This window comes from Crinia signifera, chromosome 3 (assembly GCF_055691185.1).
Source record: "Crinia signifera chromosome 3, ASM5569118v1, whole genome shotgun sequence".
NCBI classification, from domain to species: domain Eukaryota; kingdom Metazoa; phylum Chordata; class Amphibia; order Anura; family Myobatrachidae; genus Crinia; species Crinia signifera.
The window spans coordinates 123,113,990-123,132,986 of NC_139219.1; the positions used below are offsets into that span (position 1 = coordinate 123,113,990).

An 18,997-nucleotide genomic window follows, 5' to 3' on the forward strand; every position below is an offset into this window, starting at 1 on the left:
CGGGTTCACGTTTATACTTGGGGGGGGGGGTGGCGTGGGGGTGCATTTAACATTGTAAGCATCCATTAGGGTGCTTATACAATTTAACATCGTATATGGGGCAAAATCGCATCGTATGCCATCGGGTGTATGACATGCGATGTGATCAAAGATCGGGTGACTAATTATCGTAGGCGCCGTGCTAGTACACAAGTACCGTTCCAACGAATACATTTTATCACTTGCTCTGCTACAAGAAACACACTGGGTAGATGGTCTCTTGGCTAAACTCTCCAATTCATGGGTTGGTGACTGTATTTCAGCATTTTTTTTACAAAGCAAAAAAGAGGAGTTGCAGTGATCTTCAACAAAAAATTACAATACAACAGATCTTGAGTTAGATCTAGGTTCCAATGGACGCTAAACCTTCCTAAAGGTTAAAATATTCAATTAAATCTTTTCCTCCTTTTTTAAATATTTATGCTTCAAACACCCCAAATGTTGATTACTACACCAAAATCTCCAATTTACTTTTATCTAAAAACAACTAATCTCAGTATAGGAGGCGTTTTTAACTTAATTAACTTAATCTCTCAAGAGAGGAGTGTATTTATCTAATATTATCTGGTAATCCAAGACACCATGATGGTATGCATTTATTATTTCTACTCACAATGTTATGGATCCATGGCGGGTACTAAATCACAACAGTAAGGAGTTTACTTATTTCTCACAAGTTCACAAGGAACTAGTATTTACAAGGATTGACTATATTTTGACAGATGAATCTCTTCTACCAAGACTCTATTCTGCTGAAATCGATAACGTCCTTATCTCTGATCATGCCCCTATCTCCTTAGACATCTCTAGGAGAACTCACATTAACACTACCTGGCATTTTCATCCTTACTTCTATTCTAAGGAAGACTTTACTTCTTATCTTAAATCTAAATGGGACAAGTTTTCTGAAACTAACAAGTCAAAAATCGGATCCTATTTTATTTTGGAACACATCTAAGGCATTTATGCATGGCCAAATTATAGCGTATACATTAAAAAAAAAACCGCAGAGAAATACTTGAACTACTGTTAATGGCGATATGATTATTACCAGAGATACAATATGTGAAAAGCGCAGGTTACGTAATGTATCCGTAACCTGCTTACTCTTTATACCTAACTGCGTGCGAACAAAACGTAGCGCAGCGCAGCGTACAGTCTATTGTATGTTATACACTTAAGAACCAATACCTTGATAAGAGATCCCTTCGCAGGACTTTGTCTCTAATTCTGCGAATATACTTTAAAGGACAGAGTCCGCAATGTACCTTATCGCTATTATGCGAATAACCAGACACGACCACTGAATAGAAGTAAGGAGGTTAGAACTCCATATAAAAGGTTGTATTAAAGTCCCTAATGGACAAAAGGGGGTTACAGAAATAAGAATAAACAAGTATAACAAGTAATACAATATACTAACAATGAATACTAATCAGACTCTGCTAAGGGGAAAGAATACGGATACAAAACACAACCAGCCAACAATACTTTAAGAATAAATACCGTGAAAATGCAACCGTTTACCGTGGTCATCTAGTATGCGAAAGCGCAGTCCGGTCAGAGCTCACTATCGTTCAGGAATGAGCGATAGTCCGGTAGGAAGGTCCAGGGAAGGTAGATGTGCCGAAGAGAGCGAGCCTGCTCCGGGTCGCCTATCTTATAGGGTCAGAAGGGGGAGGTCAAAGGCCATTCTCATTGGTCAGAGATCATATGTCCGGTCCACTGTGATTGGAGGTTAGACGCTGTACCTGGTCTGACCAGGTGCAGGGGAGTGAACTTTAAGAGTCCTTTGTTTGGTGGTTTCGGCGTCAGCAAGGATAAGAACCGGTTTGAGCTAGTTTCCTTTGTTAACTACTTACAACAGAAACTGTCTCTGAGTTATGGTTTATGTCCATAACTATCGGGCAATGTACATTGCGACATATTCGCAATGACCGGAATACTTCGCATAATGAACTGAGCGGAACGGTACTAAACACGATATAGACAGGTGTGTGCAGGGCTAACTAAGCTATGTGTGGCATTCTAAACCTTTTAACTATATTTCATTTCGTGTAAGTGTGTTATTATGAATTTATGTGTGATAGTATGTCTACTCTTCTGGTCCACATTGTCACACATACTCGGGTATGGAAACTTTATTTGCGCAACTCTGCGAACCAAAATGGCGGCCATACTATCACAAAATGGCGTGTGTGTACCTAGACTTCCACAGTCCACCCTTTAACAGTAAATATAAAACTGTTACAATACAAAAACATTTCACACGACAATACAGAAATTTATAATCCTAACAAAGAAATTGGGATCCATGAAATAAACATATAAGGGGAGTAAACCATCTGCTCTCGGCCGATCCAGGATCATGGATAAACGATGGGCCGCATTTATCGAACAATCTACTCAGGGTCACGAAGGATAATGTACAATTTTGGGATAAAAATAAAAACAGGGGTGGTTACAACATATACACGTTCACAAATATGGCATCCTTTGGTAGGTATTGTTTTGTGACAACAGACCCTTGAACTCTTTGTTGTCTCTCTTTTTGGTATGCTTTTAAGTATGATGGTATTAAAACATCCGGTCCTGGGTAAGGTGTCAAGTTTATAGATTCTACCTTGACCTAAGCTGGGATGGGTAACACACTCTCAGAACTCTGTATCGTCCGTCCAATGCCTGGCAGCAGGGCGGCGGCGGTATCCTTGATTTGGAAGATGAGAACGGATAGTGGGGGGGGAAAGACAAGAATAGGACCCACAACAGTAGAGAAAACTGAGAAAGGAAAAATTTTGTTAGTGATCCTTTCAACCTGTTACCAGTGGGGTGTGTCACAGTCCCTTTTGTAGCTTGTACAGGTTGCTTGACCTTAGCTGCTCTCCAGTCCTCCCGAAATGGTGCCTCTTAGCGATTTCTTTCTTTCGCCCTCGAGTGTAAGGACCTTCTGGTTTTCAGTTCCTTTGGCAGTAGGACGAACGTACCCGAATCTCTCTCTCTGCGACTTTGTTATTGAGGTAGTGCTGGTCAACAAGATTTTGGGGTGGTTCTTTCCAAAGGTCTATCAAGCAACCTGTATATGGCAAAGCAGGGGAAACAACAACAACATCTCCTGGTTCATGGTTATGACAGTTCACAACAGGTGTCAACAAAGTCCTTTTGCTGCAGTTTTCCAGGTGTGGATACATCACTTGCATTTGTGGTCTAGGATCTTCTTGTGGGATTACCATAACCTGTGGCTGCCCGCCAAGCAATGTTTTGATGGGGACAAATTTTGGTGGGGTTCTGAGAGTGATTCTGCTATTACAAAAGGAGTTTTATGGGGTGTACCATCAGTCCCTAAAGGTTCACACATGACTTAAACCTTTTATATATATATTTGCATACTCAAGGGTGCTTCTGGGCTGCCATATCTATACACACAAACGTCAACACCTACATATATATATACATAAAAAAACTAATAATAAATAAATAACTATAATGATTCTAGAGTGGACTGTGCAAAGCCAATTTTTGTATTACCTGCAGAGGATCCTGCTGGAGGAGGGATGTGGAGATGGCTCTGTGGGAACAGCCGTTGCAGTTTCTTTCCTCCAGACAAGTAAGGCATGATTCTGTCGTCTTACCTGTCTGTGGCCACACCAGTAATTTCGGACTAATTTTTCCACATACCTTCCCTGTCAAGACACGTCAGGCCATGGGCTATCTCTGTCCTGACAGTTTGGCATGTTCTCAGAGTCACTGGTTTTCCTTGTCCATCTTTCTATTCCTGTCCACATCCCTTCGGCTTCCAGACTGCTTCTCCTGCAGGGGACACAAATCTTGTATTACTATGTGAATATACTGACATTTATAAGGGGACCACAAACATTATCCGCAGAGCGCATGGCTCACCCAGCTGCCTTGCCAGCATGTTCATCATCAAGTGACACTGAATCCTCATTGAAGATGTGGTTTTTACACTTGATAACAGCCACTCTGTCCGGCAGCTGTGTGACTGTCAAGAATCTTTTAAACTTACAACGCTTGCGCCACTGGAGTGCCAGCTACTGAAACAAAACATCTGAGGCGCCATAGGGCCTAAGATCTTTTGTATTACCCCAACAAACATACTTGGAGTCAGCATGAATATTGGCTGTTTTTCTCTCAGTTCGCAGTACTATTAATGAGACTGCTGCTGCTGAGTGAGACGTCCAATGGGTTCAGCCTCTACTATGCCTTTTCCATCTATTACGGTATAGCCAGTGTACAATTTTCCCTCTCGGTGTTGTGGAAAGAACGGAAAAAAAAATGAATGACCTCTTCCAATGGGTTGTTACCACCCTTTGGGGGCATGCTGCAAAAGGTCTGATTCAAACATGTCATGCAATCATATTCGTCTCGGCTCCCACTAAATTCCACCATTCCAGCAACCTCAGCACCACTCCACTCTTTGTGCCTTAGTGGGCACACCTGGTAAGAGTGTTGCTGGGTTTACAATATTACCCATTTTTCATGGTAACATCAATGCAAGTTCCCATTTAGTGAACTTGGCTGATGAATATTTTTCACATGTTTTGGCAGAATTTTAGGAGTGTCCAGACTATACGAGGAGCATAAAAAGTTAAAACACACCCCAACACCACATTCTCAGTTTTGTTTACCAGTAGTGCTATGGCAACTACACTGTGTAGACAAATATGAAGTGCTTAAGTAATAGGGTTTTAATTGTACACTGCAGTACGACATTGGTCAGGCTGGCATCACCAGGTTTCTTACGTCACTATATCTGTCGCCCCCTCAGCAGGTCTAATACTCTAAATCACATGGTCTCTTGTGTCAGTTTTACCCATGGCAAAAAGCTGTAATCAGGCCTGTTTCTCCTTCTTTATTGTCCACATCTGTCTGTGAAGACATGGGTATTGTGATTGCACCTATTTATATGTAAATGCGTTTTACAACCCTTTTCATTCTTTGTAGAAGGGAAATGCTTTGTGTATTACTTGGACTGCTTTTCACAAGATGGTGGCTGTGGTTGCCCTGGGTAACATTAGGAGTAATGCTTACAGTTATTGGGACTTTGTTCAAAATTTACTGAAAAATATCTATATTGTGACTACTTGCTTTACAGGGTACCGCATATTCACAATGGTATTTCTCTGCTGGGGGTGCGACAGATTCTTCGAACTGTTTTTCTATGATTTGTGGGTTTCTGGAACAAAAGGGTAGGGGAAGGAGAAAAAATTGGAAAAAGAGAGAGAGAAAAACTCAAAAAGGGTAGAAAATATCAATGACAGTAATGTGTACATTTATTTTCAACCGAAAATTTTTCTTTTATTTTTTTTTGACGCCAGGATTTAGCACTATGGGGGAATTGGCTCTCAACTATTTGGTTCTTACCCTTTTCAACTCCTGTTCTGCTTCTTAAGCCCTCCCTTTCTTTCTGTTTCCCAGTGTGGTTGGGACTATGGGCTGTGTCTAGGGGTATTTAGCTAAAAGTTCTCTTTTGGGAACCTTGTTATTTCACTGGGTATTTTCCCAGCTCAACCTCAGGTTTCGAATGGTGAAGCTGTACTTTGGGGCGCTATACTTTCTGTTTTTAACAGGGTTTCTATTGAAGCTATGGTTGCCATTGATCCTGTGTCCTTCCCATCTTTAGTTCAAAGGGAACTCGGTATTTGTGCTGTAGTTTTTAGCTACCTTAGATGGATTTGACTCTATAACAGTGGAATACAACATTAGCCTCTGAGGACTGTCCAGCATATCTTGCACTTCTTGTGTAAGATTTCTAGGAGTGTCCAGAAATACCCCATCAGGGGTGTAATAGATGACACATCCCATTTTACATAGTAAATCTCTACCCAGGCGGTTAGTCGGGCCGCTGCAGCCAACAGAAAAGAGTGTTTGGTATGCAGAGGCCCGCTTGTAACATCTGCTGGTTTCGTCAGTGGGTAATGCTGTATTTTTCCTGTTACCCCACTTGCTGCTACTAATTAGTTGACACAACCTAGACCAGGAGGGAATGTTGTTAACGGGTTAGGTACAAAAACTTTATATTTAAACTATTCCACTTACCCATATCTGAGGCTCCTCCCTAAGGTATTGAATTAGTCTAACTGGTTGTAGGATGCAGGTATGACCTGCTTCCTATTGTCTGACCTGGGTTGCCCTCAGCACAGTGTCAGTCATCAGATGGGGAGGAGGCATGTTGCGTGACCTGTCTGTCTCCTCCCATTGTCTAGGGGCTGGGTATTTCCGTGTCTCACCTTTGTGAGATTCCCATTCTCGCTTATGTGTCTTGATAACTCCTGGGGTTTCCTGACCTACAATGAGCTGAGTAATGACCTTTCCTATTGCAGTTGTAACAGATAATTGGCTTTCTACCTGTGTCCCTGGTGTTTCGTTGGTAGGCAGCTTTGTTTGGGGCATTAGTAAGGGCTTGGATGCTAACCATCATCAGTTTGTCAGTTTGCAGTTCCTTGTGCTTCTTAATGTTGCGGTCGTGGTCCACAGCAGATTCCCGTAGGGCGTCTACTGTCATTCCACGCCAATTTGGAAAGGAAGTTTGGACTCTGGCTCTCAGGTTTTCGTTAAGCCCTTCCACCAGCACAGACACAATCAGCTCCCTCAAGTGGGGGTCGTCCTTAGGTTTATAGACACCAGTGTATTTTGATACCGCCATCAAACTCCGGTTGAAATATTCGCTAGCTACTTCACCATCTTTTTGTTTGATAGTGAATATCTTGCTATATTCCACTGCTGCAGGAAAATACACTCCCAACTGTAAGTTGATTTGGCGTATATTTTCCTGGTTGATGTCATCATTTATCTCCTTGTCCACTTTCAATCCACTATCCTGAATGAATTTCAGGATGTCAATGTGAGTGGGGAGACAGGCCCTCAACATGATTCTCCAATCCTTGTTGGTGGGCTCATCAGAGTTTCCCAGATCCCTTACAAATTTCCGGCACAGAGCCAGATTTTTCCTAGGATCAGGGAAATCTGTAATGATGGACCGCAGCTCTAACCGTGTCCATGGGTTTAGCATGGTCATCTTTCTGGTAGGTATCACACCCTCTCTGTCTGCCTTACCATAGGGAACCTCCAGTGTGCGCACAGGGTATGTTTGTACCACCTCTGCATTACTGGGACCTGCTTGGGAGTCGTCTGTGTCTGTGCTGTGTAGTGCATCCTTACCTGAGTCCACTTCTATGCCGTTGGCACCAGCTGCCTCCTCCTCCTGTGCTGGAGCCCCAGCAGTGGGTTGAGCTTTACCCTCAAGCATATTAAGTGCATGGGAGACGGCCAGTGCCAACAGCTGCTCGTTTTCCTCTCGGGTTTCCTTATAAGGGGATAAAACAGGATACAAGTTAGTAACTGTTGCATTATTACTTAGGTCTTTCTTATGAGACATCAACCCCTTCGGCACATATGGGGGTGGGGGAGCTGATTCTATTGCGGCAACGGTTGCATTTTTATTGTGGCTGATTGTGTCCGGCATTGCCAGACCTTTGATTCCCCATTGTTCCTGTCCTTCCTTCTGCCACAATTTAAGAATATCTATATGCTTCACTCTCTCCTTACGACTGGAGAGTAGGCATATTTCATCTTTTACTGCCGATAAGATTTCTGGATCGAAGCTACCAACACTGGGAAATTCTAACTTGCTGCCTTGTGTCATTTTTCTCCATTTATTTTGATAAACAACTGCGAGTTCACCGTGCTTCTTGCACATAATAAAAGCAGCCGATCCTCTTGGCCGGCTTGCTTCCTCCCTAACATGCACGTTATCACAGCGTGACCCGTTATTACCCATAATTACAGGAATAAACGTTCACAGCTTAATAGATATCGGTGGGTTATTACTTATCTGAGAGCTCCCCAAACACTCACTTCTCCACACAGCGACACTTCGACGCAATCAAGCGAAGAGCCCACAATGCGAGGTATGATACTCAATCACCAAGCTCTCAACTAGCAGCGAACTTCTAGCCAACTTGCTTGATACGGCACAATTTTTCCAGGGTATAACAAACTTGCTTTCCTATACCCCCAAAAATCGGATTTCTAAAGTAGCTAATCGGAAACAAGTGCGTTCCGATATATCTTCTTGTACCCTCCTAGCGGAATTAATTCCACTGAAGGGGCAGTTCCTATGGGCACGTCGTCACGTGAACCCGGTCCTAACTGGACTGTCCTACACTGGACTACACTGCGCTGAGTCGTGCCGTCACACACCCGTTCGCCTCAGTTATGTTTCACACTGGGCGCTAGTTACACCTTGGTCTTATGCTTATTTTTGAAATATTTCTGTACAGAAAATTTTCCCAGGCCGGTAGCTTTTCACTAGATTCTTATGCAGGTATAAATCCCTTATAATAAACTATAGGAATCTATTAAAATAATGCTTGAGTTGCTTGCTTATGAGAAAATGAACAAAAAGAAAAAAAAACTTATTTTCTTTTATTAATCACCGCTCCATTCGCAGTATATTACTATACTGCTTAAATAAAGCTAGTGGTTTATTACTGTTCACCTCTTAATTCCTATGTGTGCTGCATGTGCAGTACCAATGAACAGCCACGTGTGTACGTGCGTTGTTCACAGGCCGCCGATGAATCGGCCACCCACGTGTTCTATAGTGTATTTGCAAGGTTGCGCTCGGGTTTCGCTATACGCAGTAATTGCGCCTAAATGTGGAATAAATCCCTTAACTCTGTCCGAGAGTTACGTATCAAGATGCGAAATAAATCCCGTACTTAATCCGTAAACCACGTACAAAGATGCGAAACTTTCCCGATGTGGGCACGTGCGCGCGCACCTTGCGTAATACACAATAGACGCTTTACGTTACTGCAAAAGGCCCAGGACTTGTCGCCACATGGCGGAGTCCCTGTTTTTGCGGTAGCTAACAATAAACAATTATAGTTTTGCACAGAGGGGATCCTCTATGTACTATAATAAACACAGATTCCACGTGTGCGAACCTTATCGCACGTGGTACATATACTATAATAAACAAGCAGCCCAAGACACTATACCCCGTTAAACTACTTGTGGCAGGCAGAAGTACAGTTTGCTAAACACTTAGGTATGATATGCTTTAAAACACGTGGCTTTCACTTATTGTACTCCGGGTTCAGCGCTAGCACTTCCCGAACCCCGCACCGCCGTGGAATCGGCCTATCCAGCAATGGAAACAAATAAATACTTCCACCCTTTTGCTGGTATAGGTCGACTCGCACGCCTGGTACTGAGTTCTGGACTGTGGAGCGGACGGACGAGCCCTCAATTGTTAATGGCGATATGATTATTACCAGAGATACAATATGTGAAAAGCGCAGGTTACGTAATGTATCCGTAACCTGCTTACTCTTTATACCTAACTGCGTGCGAACAAAACGTAGCGCAGCGCAGCGTACAGTCTATTGTATGTTATACACTTAAGAACCAATACCTTGATAAGAGATCCCTTCGCAGGACTTTGTCTCTAATTCTGCGAATATACTTTAAAGGACAGAGTCCGCAATGTACCTTATCGCTATTATGCGAATAACCAGACACGACCACTGAATAGAAGTAAGGAGGTTAGAACTCCATATAAAAGGTTGTATTAAAGTCCCTAATGGACAAAAGGGGGTTACAGAAATAAGAATAAACAAGTATAACAAGTAATACAATATACTAACAATGAATACTAATCAGACTCTGCTAAGGGGAAAGAATACGGATACAAAACACAACCAGCCAACAATACTTTAAGAATAAATACCGTGAAAATGCAACCGTTTACCGTGGTCATCTAGTATGCGAAAGCGCAGTCCGGTCAGAGCTCACTATCGTTCAGGAATGAGCGATAGTCCGGTAGGAAGGTCCAGGGAAGGTAGATGTGCCGAAGAGAGCGAGCCTGCTCCGGGTCGCCTATCTTATAGGGTCAGAAGGGGGAGGTCAAAGGCCATTCTCATTGGTCAGAGATCATATGTCCGGTCCACTGTGATTGGAGGTTAGACGCTGTACCTGGTCTGACCAGGTGCAGGGGAGTGAACTTTAAGAGTCCTTTGTTTGGTGGTTTCGGCGTCAGCAAGGATAAGAACCGGTTTGAGCTAGTTTCCTTTGTTAACTACTTACAACAGAAACTGTCTCTGAGTTATGGTTTATGTCCATAACTATCGGGCAATGTACATTGCGACATATTCGCAATGACCGGAATACTTCGCATAATGAACTGAGCGGAACGGTACTAAACACGATATAGACAGGTGTGTGCAGGGCTAACTAAGCTATGTGTGGCATTCTAAACCTTTTAACTATATTTCATTTCGTGTAAGTGTGTTATTATGAATTTATGTGTGATAGTATGTCTACTCTTCTGGTCCACATTGTCACACATACTCGGGTATGGAAACTTTATTTGCGCAACTCTGCGAACCAAAATGGCGGCCATACTATCACAAAATGGCGTGTGTGTACCTAGACTTCCACACTACTTACACATAATTTAAACTTAGCTTATTGTAAATACTTAAATGATTCAAAGGATGAAAACAAATCTAGCTATACACAACATACAACTCTCTTTGAATCCTATCTCAATCATGAAGCCTAACTAAAAATAGATTATGTCAAACAAAATTTTTCATGGCCAAACACAACCAGAAAAATTGTATTTCTCGATTAAAGACAACAGGTGGTTATTTAACCTCAGTCTAATATAGCTGCCAAATTTCACTCCTATTTTTCCAAATTGTACTTTCCTACCAGTGGTAATCTGGACTAATTTTTCACTCCAAAAATCTAACTTACCCAAACTTGACTCCACACAAAAAGCTTTATTAGAAACCATACATTTCGGAAGAAAAAAATAAAAATTAGCCATAAGATCATTAAAACTTTACAAATCTCCCGGACCAGATGACTTTAGCGGAGAATATTCTAAAATCCTCAGAGGAGAACTTAACTCCAGACTTGTCTTCACTTTACCAAATCATTTTATGATCAATCTTAGTATCCAAGTTTTATTGAAGCCCACACTATACTACTTCCTAAACCTAACAAAGATACAGAACTTAATCTTGACAATCTAGACGAGTGGGCCAAAAAGTGGAAAATGAGGTTCAATGTGGACAAATGTAAGGTCATGCACCTTGGGAGACATAACCAGTGTGCTAGTTATAACCTAAGCGGGGATGAATTGGGTAATTCAGTACTCGAAAAGGATCTAAGAGCCCAAATAGACATCAAACTAGGGTGTAGTGCTCAATGTAATATAGCAACTAAAAAGGCCAATAAAACTCTAGCATGTATTAAAAGGGGCATGGAAACTAGGAATTCAAAAGTAATTATGCCTCTGTACAAATCATTGGTAAGACCGCACCTCGAATACGGAGTACAATTCTGGGCCCCACACTATAAAAAGGACATCAGAGAATTAGAAAAAATCCAAAGAAGAGCAACTAAGCTTATTAGGGGAATGGAGACTTTAAGCTACGCGGAGAGATTAAGCAAACTGGGACTATTTACACTAGAGACGTTTAAGGGGGGACATGCTCAACATGTACAAATATATCAGGGGCAAATATAAGGAACGGTCAAGCACCCTTTTTTCTGCTAGACAGGAATCTAGGACGAGAGGGCACGAGTTTAGATTAGAAGAAAAAAGATTTTGTTCAAGTGGTGTCGGCAGACACTATAAATATGTTTAAAATAAGGTTGGATAAACATTTATTGGTTAAAAACACCCACGGGAATGAATAGGTAACAATCTGTCTTTAAAATATCAGAACATACTATACAAAAAGGGATAGGCTACTATAAACATAGGTTGAACTAGATGGATGCAAGTCTTTATTCAGCCTCACCTACTATGTAACTTGTTGAATCCTACCACCCCATCAGTTTTAAATTTAGATTTCAAACTATTTTCCAAAATGCTAGCTACTCATTTACAGACATTGATGCCCTCTCTTCTGACACACCATCAGCTAGGTTTCACAAATGGAAGACATTCCATAAAAGGTGTCCGATCAGCAATTGCGGCTATACTTTAGTCTTGAAAGGCATTTGATAAGATCGCATGGGGACATCTCTATAGTATGTTGAAACATAGAGCATTAATATAATAAAATTATTTTATAAAAAAACCCATAATTAATAATCTCCTTGGTAACATAGATTCCCTTCTCAGGGATACAGGACCAGGATACCCATTGTCACTCTTATTATTTATCTTCAGATCCACTGATTCATATCTTAAGGCCCCCATACACTAGCCGATTTTGGTCAGATTTCAGCCAGATCAGTCGGATCTGGCCGAAATCGGACCAAAATCGGCTAGTTTTGATGTCCCCTCAGATCCGATGCGCGGTCCCGTGCGCATCGGATCTGCGTCGGGTGGTCGGACCTGCTGCACGTCCGACCACCCGACTTGGGACCTAGTGGGGCGGCGCGGCGGTGGAGGGAGCAGGGGGGGGCTGGGGACGCTGCGGGGGACACAGGCGGCATAGAGCCGGGCAGGGGGAGCCGGCCGGGAGCTGTCAGTAATGAATAAAAAAAAAAAAGCCCATACAATGAATGGGCGGCCTGTGATTGGCTGAGCGCTCTCTCAGCCAGTCAGCAATTGGCTGAGAGAGCGCTCAGCAGCCAATCACAGGCTGCCCATTCATTGTATGGGCTTTTTTTTTTTATTCATTACTGATAGCTTCCGGCCGGCTCTATGCCGCCTGTGTACCCCGCAGCGTCCCCTGCTCCCTCTACCGCCTCGCCGCACAGACGCTGTCCCCCGCAGCGTCCCCAGCAGCGGGGGACACAGACGTGTCCCCCGCAGCGTCCCCAGCCCCCCCCTGCTCCCTCTACCGCCTCGCACAGACGCTGTCCCCTGCATCGTCCCCAACAGCGGGGGACACAGACGTGTCCCCCGCAGCGTCCCCAGCCCCCCTGCTCCCACCAGCTCCCACCTCTGTAGCCCCCCCCCTGCGCCCCGGATAAGAACTGATTAGTTTCACTTCCCTTTGAGGGTTCGCAATTATTTGGTTCAAAGTTAGACGCTCTGATACCCAGAATCACAGGTGGAAAGTCACTTAGGCTTCCACAAGAGAAGAAAAACAGGTATCAATTTCAGGATTCTTCCAGACAACAATATAGGGCATCCAGAAGTTACAGACCAGGAAGACCTTATAACCAAAGGCCATATAGCCAGAGAAGTTCTTTCCAATCATCAAAACAGTCCTTTCGGCAGAATTTCAGAAGAGGACCTAGGCAATGACAATTACAGCGACCATTGTGTAGGAGCTCGTCTGGCTATGTTTTCACAGATTTGGAGAAATACCATTTGAGACAGATGGGTGTTGAGGATAATTCAGGAAGGATATGCAATAGAATTCAGCCAAATTCCAAGAAGGGATCATTTCTGGATATCAAGAAACCCAAAGAATCTATAAGAGAGAAAAGAGTTGAAGAAGATTATATCTCAGTTAAAAGAAATCAAAGCCATAGAACCAGTATCATCTCATCAGAAGACGAAAGGTTTCTACTCAAATATTTTTCTGGTAAAGAAAAACACAGGAGGATACCGTATGATCCTGGATCTAAAAAGATTAAATTCTTATGTGGAGATAAGAAAGTTCAGGATGGAGACTCAAAAGTCCATTCTATAGGTGCGTACACACGTACAGATTTTCTGTCTGATCTATCTGGTGGGAACAAAAACCTGGAAATGTATGGAGCATATGACAATCAAAAATTTCCACCCAAATGCAGGAAAACAGAAAAAATATATCTGCTTTGATAAATTTGTTATATCAAAATGATTAAACAATTTGTCTCACTGATCACTGTCTGTTGTCAAGTGGTTGGGAACAATTTTTTGATTGTCATATACTCTAATACATTTCCAGGTTTTTGTTCCCACCAGATCGATCAGACAGCAAAATCGGTACGTGTGTATGCACCTTATCAGGGATAGAGATGGGAGACTTCCTAGTTTCCTTAGATCTCAAGGATGCGTACTACCACATACCAGTCGGAGATCAAGACAGAAGATTCCTAAGATTTTGTGTGATTGGAGAACATCTCCAGTTCACCTGTATCCCCTTCGGTCTGACCACTTCACCACGAGTCTTCATAAAGGTTCTAGTTACTCTGATAGCATACATAAGAATGCAAAACATTTGCATATGGCCTTATCTGGACGATTTATTGATAGCAGCTCCATCAAAGAGAAAGGTGTTACACGATCTATCAACAGTAAGAAAAATACTGGAAGAACATGGATGGATAATAAACTATCAAAAGTCAGCTAGAGCCTTTAAAGATGATACAATTCCTGGGGTTGCTGATAGACACAAAAAGATTCGAAGTACGATTGTCAAAAGATAGTCAAATTCCAAAAGCATATTTCATTCGAAGGAAGTTCAATTGAAAACATGTTTGAAACTCCTAGGAATGATGATGTCAGCCATTGGGACAATAACCTGGGCTCATTGGAAACTCAGGGCCTTGCAGTGGGCAGTTCTTCCCTATATAAAAAGAGAAGTAGATCCGGATACAAAAATCAAGCTCTCGGTTCAAGTAAAAGACTCTCTAAGATGGTGGATGAGTACAGAGATAAAAGGAAGAGCAACATCTTTGCCACTTCCACATTTTCTGGTAGTCACTACAGACGCAAGTTCTCTAGGCTGGGGAGCTCATATGTCCAACTTGACAACACAAGGAGTATGGTCAAAGAAAGAAAGCCAAAAGTCGTCCAACTGGCGGGAAGCAGAAGCGATCTGGAGGACGATCATTTACTTCAAGCAGGAAATAAGAGGAAAACATTTGAGAATATTTTCGGACAACACCACAGTGGTAGCACATCTCAACCATCAATGTGGTACGAGGAGCAGAGACTTAATGACTGTAATCACAAAGATTATGGTATGGGCAGTAGAAAACATTCCTTCATTAACAGAGGTATTTGTGCCAGGAAAGAACAATGTTCTAGCAGATTTCTTGAGCAGAAGAGAAATTTCACCAGGCGAATGGGAACTAGATGCGGGAGTATTCCAACAAGTTGTGAGGAGATTCGGAAAACCAGAAGTAGATTTGATGGCCACAAACTCCAACAGGAAGGTAGAAAAATACTTCTCAAGATACTATCTCTACCAGACCTCTGCAGTAGACGCCTTCTCAGTACGATGGACATGTCAGCTAGGGTACATATTCCCACCATTTCCGTTAATACACAGAGTACTGAAGAAAATTATAGAGGATCAGGTTATAGTAATTATAATCCTACCTTTCTGGCCGAGGAGATCGTGGTTCCCGACAGTCGTAAAGTTAGCTCTCCAAGAACCCTTGACTCTACACATCATACCTGGTCTTTTGCACCAAGGTCCAGTGGTACATCCAAAGCCAGAAATACAATCATTAAAGGTATGGAAATTGAAAGGGGGATATTGAAGAGCCAAGGTCTGTCAGATCAAGTAGTAGGACTACTACTTCAAGCAAGGAAAGAAGTCTCATCTCTAGTGTACTATAGAGTATGGCAGGCTTTCATTCAATGGAGAGGCTCAGCTACAGACATTAGTCTGTCATCTACAGCCCAAGTGTTACAATTCCTATATCTAGGATATGAGTCGGGTTTGGCCAATTCCACCTTAAAAGTGCAACTTTCAGCTCTAAGTGTTCTTCTAAATAGAAAACTGTCTGAAGAAGACCTTATCAAAAAATTCTGCAATGCAGTTAAAAGGATAAGACCAGCAGTCAGGTCACTAGTAGCTCCCTGGGATCTAAATCTATTGCTAAAGGCATTGACAAAACACCCGTTTGAACCATTAAAAGAAGCTCCTCTAAAATACATGAATTGGAAAATTCTGTTTCTAGTGGCTGTTACTTCAGCAAGGAGAATCAGTGAACTCCAGGCACTGTACATAGAAGAACCATATCTGAAGATACTCCCAGATAGGGTGATAATAAGAACTCATCCTGATTTTCTACCTAAAGTTGTCAGTACATTTCATCTTAATCAAGAGATTACACTTCCCTCGTTCTATCCAGAACCGAAAGGAGAAATAGGAGTGGCATACTCTGGATCTAGTGAGAGGTATCACTATTTACCTAGAAAGGCTTATGGATATAAGGAGATCCAAAAATCTATTCATAATCACAGATGGACCAAGAAAAGGAATGTCACCATCTAAACAAACAATGGCAAGATGGATCTGTGATCTTATTTCCTTTGTTTATCAACAGGAAGGTCAGGAGGTTCCAGCTATAATAAAGGCACACTCCACTAGGGCCATGGCGACTTCGTGGGCGAGAAAGGCTCAAGCGTCGATTAAGGATATCTGTAATGCAGCCACATGGAAGTCTATGCACATTTTTTCCAGACATTATGCACTTAATGTGTCAAAATCATGTTTTGGTGAACAAGTTCTTACCAGTGTTCTGGTGGATTAAATACTGTAGAATTGTTTTTTTTCTGGCAATATTGTGTCCCTCCCTCTTTCTGCTTTGGTATGTTGTCCCAAGGTCTTGGCTGCCATAGAAGAAAGGTAGAATTATACTCACCGATAATTCCTTTTCTTCCTAGAGATCCCATGGCAGCCATTAGTTTGCCTGCCCCTTGTGTTTTTTTCAGGACTTAAGAAAGGAGACACTCAAAAAGACAAGGATGAAAAGGTGGAGAGTCCATTTATACAGGAAGGGGGATGTCCTAGAAAAAAACAACCTGTCTATCTGAGGGGAGAGGGATGAAATCCCAAGGTCTTGGCTGCCATGGAATCTCTAGGAAGAAAAGGAATTATCGGTGAGTATAATTCTACCTTTCCACAACAGACTTTACTAATTCTAATGACTCGGTCCTTCTTCCCAACCATCCCCCTAAGATACTGTCTCTTTTTCTATTCAGTTTTGCATTCCTCCATCTCTCATAAATTTCAAACCGGTATCACAATTTGGCAATCATAATTCCCTAATTTTTTAATCCTAAACTTTATTAGTCATTAATATTTTTTCTAAAAACTATTGATGAGGTTCAGCTTACACTTATCAACCTTCAATGTCAGTCAGGGAATTCAGTTTCTAAGTGTCGGCCAGAGATCAGTTGAAATGAGACACACACACACACACGCACGACAAAACAGTGATCTGAAGTTTATTTTCAAAGAACTCCTACAATCCACGTCATTGTTCATTAAATGTTTTATTTGTACGTTTATGCTAAAATAATAGTTGTATAAAAGTTTATCACAGAAATAATTGCCTCAATGTTAATAAGCAAGCAGCAATTTATACCATCTCCTTCTAGTTCCCATAACATTAGATGTCCTCCTTCACATTCAAAAACACTAGCTACAGATCACAGGTGCAAAATCTGGTTTGTGTATCCCTTCTGGCCCTGGTTTCTCGCACTGCTGGTCGTGGGATCAAGTGGAGGAGTTCAGTACCATCCCTGTGTTCAAACTTTCCCATCTCAAGCTAAAATAAAGTCTGTTCTGCTAGAAGCATATTAAGGCACATTTTTGATTAATAAGACCGTTCAACAGCGCTCGATCAATGGAGTTTGTTGCAACCTGTGTCTCAGTTGCTTGACCTGCTGATTCAGCCATTTATCTCTGTACAACCCACCTTCTTAAAAGACACAACTGACTTTTTAAATCATGTTTCGCAATTTTATGAGCTCCATGAGCACACAATAATGTGTACCATGGATGTTTCAAGTTTATATACATCAATCCCATATCAACAGGGATTGACAGCGATGCGTGATTTCTTGTGTGACCTTGATGGGTTTGAATTTAATGTTGACCTGTATTTGACTCTGCTTGAGTTATTATTATCCAGAAACTATTTAATCTTTAATGGCACTATGTATCTGCAGACGTCCGGGTGTGCTATAGGGGCGGCTGTCGCCCCGGCCTATGCAAATGTCTTTGTTTGATTTTGAGAAGAAATATTTTTTTCAACATAGTTTTGGCCAGCACATCTGGGCGTTCTGCAGATATATAGATGACCTATTTATGTTCTGGAATGGTGGCATGGAGCTTTTTGAGATCATGATGAGCAAAATTAATGCGGCAGATACACCCATTAAGTTTACATATACGTCCAGTAATCAATCAATTAACTTTTTGGATGTCTGTGTCGCTTTCCTATGGTAAGATCAGCACTTCACTATTCTGTAAGCCAACTGATCGGAATACACTGTTGTTGGCCAGTAGCCACCACCCTCCGCCACTGAAGAAAGGGTTGCCATTTTCTCAAATGGTCAGAGTGGTTCGTATTTGCAGTGACAGGTCTAAAGTTGATGAAGAACTCAATAGGGTCATTAATAGGTTTCACCAGAGGGGCTACACCCTGAAATCGTTGGAATGTGCTAAAATGAGGGCCCTTAAACTTAAGAGCAGACTTATTGAAGACCGTACCCAAAAAAGCTGATGAAGTGTTCCCATTTGTGTCCCAGTTTGATTCATCTAGTGCTGTAATGCAGATTGCTACAAAAGAGTTGTGGCCGATTGTGGCTACTGATGTAGAGCTACCAGTGTTTAGAAAAGTATGACCCTTAGCGTGTTATAGGAGGGGACAGAACTTGAGGGATATTCTTGTTCATACCGATGTTACAGGTTTTGAGTCTGCAATAAATTCGAATATACATGTCAAAAAAACGGGATGCTATCGATGCGTAACATGCAGTTTTATGATTACAGGAGATATATTTAAAGTTCCCACTCCCCGAAATTATTTAACATCAGACATGTGCTGACATGCGATACCAGATTTGTCGTATATATGATAGTATGCCCGTGCGGTATGTGCTATATCGGAATGACATCACGCAAATTTAAAGAACGCATGGCCATGCACCGGTCATCAATCAAAGCAGCTCTAGTGGGTAAAAAGGCTGAACAGCCTGTAGCGATTCATTTTAAAGAAAAAGGGCACTCACTAGAATCATTGAAATACCAAATAATTGACCATGTCCCGGAATCTAATAGAGGCG

General features: G+C 42.0%; 1 protein-coding gene across 2 annotated transcripts in view; it reads left to right on the plus strand.

The window, feature by feature from the left end:
- RAB4A (RAB4A, member RAS oncogene family) overlaps positions 1 to 18,997 on the plus strand; it is an 86,433-nt gene that overhangs the window by 32,554 nt on the left and 34,882 nt on the right. The window lies entirely within an intron of this gene.